This window comes from Dromiciops gliroides, chromosome 3 (genome assembly GCF_019393635.1).
Source record: "Dromiciops gliroides isolate mDroGli1 chromosome 3, mDroGli1.pri, whole genome shotgun sequence".
NCBI lineage: Eukaryota > Metazoa > Chordata > Mammalia > Microbiotheria > Microbiotheriidae > Dromiciops > Dromiciops gliroides.
The window spans coordinates 636,591,344-636,598,495 of record NC_057863.1 but is presented as its reverse complement, the minus strand read 5'-3'; the positions used below and the strand labels follow the sequence as shown (position 1 = coordinate 636,598,495).

At 37.7% G+C, this 7,152-nt stretch overlaps 1 pseudogene; it reads right to left on the bottom strand.

Annotated features, from left to right (window-relative positions):
• Window positions 1–1,632: 1,632 nt before the first annotated feature.
• Window positions 1,633–2,507, bottom strand: LOC122751067 (annotated as a pseudogene).
• Window positions 2,508–7,152: the final 4,645 nt, after the last annotated feature.

Below are 7,152 nucleotides of genomic sequence, written 5' to 3'. Positions count from 1 at the left end.
TAGGTACAGAGGATTTTGTAATATGGATGGATATTATGAATGTCAAATAATACAAATATACTTTATTTTGGAAAAAAAGTTTACATAAGTAATGGGACACTTTGGAAACACTCTTGCTTAACCATGTTACTGAACAAAAACAATGCCACTTTAAGCACAAACATCCTCCTCTTCAATGTGTATTTGGAGATAGCAAGACAGCACTTGGTTTAAAAAAAAAAAATGACCTCATTTTAAGGCCTGGTCACCTAAGTGTAAACAATGTAGAATGAATTCACCATACATAGTTCCAATACTAGCTATAGCAAATCTGTGGTGTCTCTGTTTTGAGAGCTATGGAACACATACATTACTCACCCTCATGGAAGGGCTGCTGCAGCATAGTCTAATGAGTTCTTGATAGGCAGGACCAAAGAAGAATGTCAACCTAGTTTTACAAACCACTTAGAGTGAATTGCCAGTGTTCCCTTTAAGTACATTAAGAAACAGGTAACAACAGAAAGACACTGCTTAGAAGTTATTCTTCTCACTTTGATGCGATTCTTTTTTGTTTTTATTTGTAATTTATGCACTTGTCTGATTCATACACTTACAGTATAAACTCTAGTAACCTGCCACAAAGCATTAAAGCACAATATGCCTATTATTCCTTAGGCATCTGCATTTTTCAAGTTTTAATATTTATTCTTCTACATCCAGACTGTGTCAGAAGTTCTTGAATATAAAATATATATATATATAAATTGGGTAATATATTCTAAAAATGCAGATGCTTACAACAACCATGTTACTAGGGGGAAGAGAATTTTTGGAAAAAGGAAGAAAGCAAACAAGTTGACTTGGAGAGAATGTGGTTCAAGTCTTTGGATTAAAAAATAAACACGCAATCCCCAGATTTTCCCCAGAGAAGCTGGTCATTATGGAATTTCCAGAAAACCCCCCTTTTCCTTCAAAGGGACCTTAAAAACCCCATTCCAAATATTTAAAAATCTACAGCTACCAGGATGCCATTAAATGGCAATCAGCAGTCAGAAGAGAAAGGATGTTTGTAGACATATTTTGCAGCATAGCATCTTTTGCTATTGGTTGATCAGTAAAAACCACTGGTGTACCAGAAGTGCTATTAAGGATAAGGGTGGGAGAGTATTGAAAACATTACCTGCCTGTTTGTGAGATGGCTTTCATGGCTAGGAAATTTTCTAACCAGTATATAAATTCCAGCATATATCTCTTGCTTTCTTTTTGCAATGTTAAAAATAACTGAATTTTTAAAAAAAATCCTACAAGTAGATACAGTCACAATAGGAAGTTACATGATAAGGACCACACACACATAAAAAACCATCAAGACAATGCTATTGGTTCAATAGTATTCCAAGAGGCTAGAAAATCTGTTAACTTTGAAAGCCCTAGCAAAATACCGTACTTGTTTATAAACCACCTACTTAGAAGACCATACTTTGACTCTTTTTTCTCTTTCCTTTCTTCTTCTTCTTCTTCTTCTTCTTCTTCTTCTTCTTCTTCTTCTTCTTCTTCTTCTTCTTCTTCTTCTTCTTCTTCTTCTTCTTTTTCTTCTTCTTCTTCTTCTTCTTCTTCTCCTTTTTTTTACATGTTACAATTTCACATCCAGCCTTAAGCATTTTGCATTTCTTTGCCAATCTTGTAGCCGAGTATCTTGTTTCAGTAGATTTTGGTGCCAGTGACTAGAAGCTGCCTGCGCAAGGCCTTGAATGTGGTGTCTGACATTGTCTGATAGTTCTCACTAATCTCGGTCTGATACTCATTTTCGGCATGTTCTGATTTTAATAAATTCCTTGGCATTTTGTACATCATCAGTAATAGTTACTTAATCCTGTACATCTTTGTGACTAACCAACTGAACATTGCCATCTTCATAGTAATGGACCTGAATCTTTAGCACTCCAACCACCTGAGCTATAGGTGGTGTGATGGTAAACTTTCACTCTGATCTCCAACAACCAATCCAGAAGTTTTTAGGCTGAAATTAGTGGCTCTCAATAGAAGCAATAATAGTCTTCTTCCCATCTATAATTTTAGCATAAACAGTACAGAAGCCATTGGAATAGTAATCTTTCACATAGGCCCTTAATGCACTGTCACAGGATTCCCTCCATGACTTCAGAGGTCCTTCTATGTCCTCAGGTTGAGGGTCACTTGCTTCTTTCCATAAGTGATGAAACTTAAAGGAAACTTTATTTCTTGGATCTAAAAATCTGCCACTACCCAGGTCACCATGTTCTGTAATTAAGACCTGATCATCATATCCTTCTTTCTTCGCTGGAGAGAACTGATCCATATTATACTGGGCAAATGCATGAGCTGCCCCTTCCCTGAGAAGATTGTCATTGGTAAGTAGTAGCCAAACATCATTAAACACTTTATTACATTCTCCTGGGGGAGCATGAGTGATAAACTTGGCAGCTATCCGTACCTTCTCTTCATCGTACCTTCTCTTCATCAGACACCTGGTCCTCGAAGTTGGCCATCTTGGGCTGCTTTGGACCAACCCAACAGCCAGAGTGAAGCAGGCTGGGCCTGATTGAATTTTAAAATCTCAATGGAAAAGATGGAGAAATGTGGACTAGAAGATTTATGACTTGGAAGAATGGAATAATCTCTGACCTCAAAGATCTATTCCCTGTCACACATAGGGACAAGGAGAGGGGTTGGCACATTTCTCACCCCTCACTGCCACCTTCATCCTCTCCCTCTGCTATCCTCATTAAATAGGAACTCTTGTGAATAAAATGACATTGAGACAAACTGAGGAATGATTTTCTCCAGGGAAAGATAATGGTTTATTAAAAGTGATACATATAGCTGTTTGAAAAAAAAAATGGACCACTGACCAACTCAGCAAAGCCAGGGACCTGAGCACAATCAATTTATTAGTTAGGCTAGCAATAACAAATAAATTGGGTCAATGGTCTCTCTTAAAGATCAAAGATCCTGAGTGTGGGCAGACAGGGTCTTTTATTTATTTATTTATTTATCTATTTATTTATTTATTTGTTTGTTTGTTTGTTTGTTTGTTTGTTTGTTTTTGTTTTGGGGGGCAATGAGGATTAAGCGATTTGCCCAGAGTCACACACCTAGTAAGTGTCAAGTGTCTGAAGCCAAATTTGAACTCAGGTCCTCCTGAACCTAGGAACAGTGTTTTATCCATTGTGCCATCTAACTGCCCCCTAGACAAGGTCTTTTAAACCCAGGTGAGTCTTCCTTCTGATTGGCCTGACAGTACAACATTTGGACCTCTCCTGGCAAAGAAAAGACAGTCTTTATTGATAGACATCTTAAGGAGGATTCAGAGTTAACCTCAGCTCCTCCCTATTATTTCCTCCTTGAGAGATGGGAGTAATCTTCAGGTGATAGGATTAATCAATAGAGGGTGTAGTCTGTAACAGCTATAATTAAATCAACTTGAATACTGGGGTGGAGTTACAATGTAAAATAATGGAATTGAGACTCAAATGATCAGAGGCTACCTCATCAAAGGTAGAGGTACCTACCAGACAAAAACTTCACCTTTAGACAAGCTTCTCGAAAATGGAGGTGGAAGGGGAAGTTATAAGGAGTTGATATTCACACTGTGTGGGAAAGTATTAACCTATGCAGCTTGGCTAAGTCTTAAAAATAGAATTAAATTCATTTTTCAATTTTACCTTCTCCTCTGTTAAAGTTCAGGCCATCCTACTCAAAAACTTGGTGTTATCTTCTAAGGACATCTAGGTCACTGTCCCTCCCCGCAAAAGTTCAATACCTGATTTATAGGTTTATTCTGGCCCATTTATGCATCAGTCTCCCAGTTTCTCAAGCTTCTCAGCTGTCACTGTGTTTGCTTCCAATCCATCTCAACCAAGTAGTCATACCTAGACATCATAACCAAATTTGCTCTAGATGCTAGAATTCCTATTTATATCACAGGATATTAAAACTGAAAGGAAACATAGCTATTGTGTGGGACAATTATGGATTTGAGTCAGATTAAATTCTGAGGATGAAGTATGAAAGATATCTAGGCTCCCCCCCCCCCAGAATAGCTAGCCTCTCACTTTTCCTAAAAGTTAATTGCTTGTCAAATTCTCACTGTCTCCTTTAAGTTTTATTGTTGAGATAATGGACTTGGGACAATACTGTGAACTTTGGGGATGGGGTCTGGGAGATATCCAGTCCCCCAGTAAGTTTTATTACTTGTCACAGTTCTACCAATTAATACTATTTACTTTAGTTCCCACATGCCAGCTACACCTTAGTTTATGGCCTGTAATAAAAAACTCCCCTCTCACATGTCAGAATCCCAGTCCCTGTCATGGATTAATTGCAGTCAGATAAGGGAGTTATTTATGCCTCCCTCTTTCTTTGACATTCCTCAGACTTGTACCCCTTCCCCTTCTCCCCTTTGTTCTTGGACATGTCTCCATACATGGATCACGAGCTGGGTACGCATCTTGGGTGAGACAGGATTGGATGTTAGATTGTGAACTCATCCACCCTAGGTGTATGTGGGCACAGTCCTTTTCAAGATTACTATAAAAACCTAAAAGATTGGGCATATCTTTGCAAGACTTCAATGTGTCATTGGGTTTTGCCCGTCCTCATGAGGATGTAATAAATCTGTCTCTGCTTGACTTGGTGGTCTCCTCGAGTTAGTTGGATAAACTGAGGCAGTTTGTCCCAAACAGCTATCATCCAGTCCTGATTTTACAGGGGAAGGAAATAACTCCCTAAAAGGGAAAGCAGCTCATCCATTCATATTATCTTACTCCAATAGGGGTCCTCATTGCTACCCAGCAATCCTTGTCTTTCTTTCAAGTTACCTCTTCTCAAACAGATGTTCCAAACCTTTCCTTCTTTCCTCAAGCACCACCACCCCAAAATGTACTCCTGCAAAAGTCCTCCCTCCCTAGTTCACTGAACTTCCTCTTCTTTCTCACTCCTCTAATCAAGTCTTCTCTTTGTATTCACTTGTCTTTTCCTCTCCCCCACTCAGAGGATGAAGTGATTCTTCTCCTTGTTAAATTTAACTCTTTCTATTTGATTCTGTCCCCTCCCATTCCTTGGGATATTGTCCCATTAATGCTCTCTCTTCTTTTTCTCTCACTCTGGGTGTGTATCTCCTCACCCCATCTCTCTCTCCTTTCCTTCCCCCTCATCCACTCTTCAATATTTCTCTACCCTCCCTCACTGTCCACAAATACACTCAAATCTCTCCAATCCTTGAATCCTCTATCCAGCCACTTGTCTCCTCAAGCTATTCTCACATATTTGTCTTGCCATTCACTGTCAAACTCCTACAAAGAGGTCTCTCTACTCATTATCTCCACTTCTTCACCACCTATTCTGTCTTTTACCCCTCGGGACCTGATGACTTTATAGAAGCTGCTCACAGGTTCAAAATGGAAGACCTATGGTTAGATGCCAATTTGCCTAAAAATGATCGAGGAGATTTCATAGACTGAAAGCTAAATGTGATTCAATAGATTGATGCACCAATAGGAAAAAAAAAATGAATGTAGAGGTTCCCAATCCAGTATATATGTATAATAGGAGATATGAAAAACTTGTCAAGGGGCTGGTTACAGAAAATATTTAGTAAATAACTATATTATCCTATTGAAATGTTTTGAAAGTAGTAAGTTTTAGGGAAAATAACTTGTGGTTGGAAAGAAAAGAGGGAGGAGGTTAGGGCAGGGTGGGTAAGGGAGGATTTGGTATATTACATGCAAAAAATGTGAAAGAAATGGTTGAAGAAATAACTCCTACTGACCTAAGCCAAATGAATGAGAATTGAATTGGAAATACTTTACATATCAAACCAGAAAAAAATAGCAACAATCCAAGGAAAGAAGAATTCACTAATCTCCAAAATAACTACAAATTCTGAGCAGATTTCCAATGAATGAAGTTACAGTGTCTTTGATTGACCCTTGAAGAAGTGAATCCCATTTTTACTGAATATGCTTACACTATCTCTGTCCATCTAGACTCTTTGACCCAGTCTCAAACAAATCCAAAGCAATGAAACAACTGGAAACTATGGTAATATGTGGGCAGTTCTTTCAAAAACTCTACTAAGAATAAAATTGTTGATTGACAAGAAACTACATCAAGGATCTCATTAATTTATCTGACTGTGTTCTAAAAATCTAATTATGTATGGAATTAAATTATCTGTGTGAAAACTTAATCTATTTTATTTCTTAGATGCATATACTTGTTAACTCTAGAATTTATTTATTTTTTAATAGAGGGTACACGAAGCTATATGGTTATCTAAGAGGTGTGAGGATTACAAAGAGGAGGTTAGAAACTAATGTGTTAATGGGATCTCGGGATGCATGAAGAGATGCATTTCTAGGAATAAAGAGAAGAGAATGCCATTGCATGACACCCTAGTTATACCCCCATATGGAGTGCCATGTTACATTTAGGAAGGACATGGATAAACCACAGAGGTGGTCAGGATGGGAAAGAATCTTCAATTGATGCCACATCTGAATCAACTTTTCAAAACCTACTTTGTAAAAAATAGCACCACACAGCCTCCGACACTTGACAGTTCCTAGCTGTGCGACCCTGGGCAAGTCACTTAACCCCCATTGCCCCGCAAAAAAAAAAAAAATAGCACCAGAATGAATAAATACAACAATAAGCAACAACTATTTTAAGAGGAGTTGCTGACCTTCATGGATTTAAAAAAAAAAAAAAAAGAAAATACAGCAAGGGATCTATTCCCTGGCTAAGAAAATATTTTGAATTCTTTAATTGTACCTGCTTCCTAAGTCTGTTTAAAATAATTTTAGTTAAATTTTAGTTAAAAGAACTATTTGGGAAATAGGATGTTTTGGTTAATTGGGTGGAATCAGAAAATCTTTTTACTTTTGGCCTTGCTATTGAAAACATTTTTGTTTTAATAAGAAGAATGTAGGTACACCTCCTCAGTATGGAATACCACTCCCACTCCTACCATATCCCACCCTTTCATCTTTCCTGCTCCTTTTAAATAAAGATGATAGATGATAGATGGATAGATAGATGATATAGAGATGGATGGATAGGTGAAAGAATGGATGGATCAATAGATGATAGACATATATGCATGGGTATACATATTTAAATACATGCACATGT